This window comes from Microtus ochrogaster, unplaced genomic scaffold (genome assembly GCF_000317375.1).
Source record: "Microtus ochrogaster isolate Prairie Vole_2 unplaced genomic scaffold, MicOch1.0 UNK145, whole genome shotgun sequence".
NCBI classification, from domain to species: domain Eukaryota; kingdom Metazoa; phylum Chordata; class Mammalia; order Rodentia; family Cricetidae; genus Microtus; species Microtus ochrogaster.
This window is the reverse complement of record NW_004949243.1, coordinates 372,114-372,408: the sequence shown is the minus strand read 5'-3', so window position 1 is coordinate 372,408 and position 295 is coordinate 372,114.

Below are 295 nucleotides of genomic sequence, written 5' to 3'. Positions count from 1 at the left end.
TCCTCACCAGAGAGGGTAAGAATGGAGACTGCTCTGTTCTGCTCTCACAACTCAGAGGATGGACAGATTCCTCTAGTCTCAAGTGAACTAAGAATGATTACCCATGCAAGGGATTAAATGCTCTTCCCAGTGAACCTGACAGTCTCTCCTTCAGAGATCTCAAGTCTCCAGGCGGGACTAAGTACAGTTTCTTTAAAAGAAAGATCAAGAAGGCAAAAGAAAAAGATCAGGCTATAGGATTCCCATCATTAATGAAATTTCAGGGTCCCACATTATTTTGGGGGTAGTTTTAGTA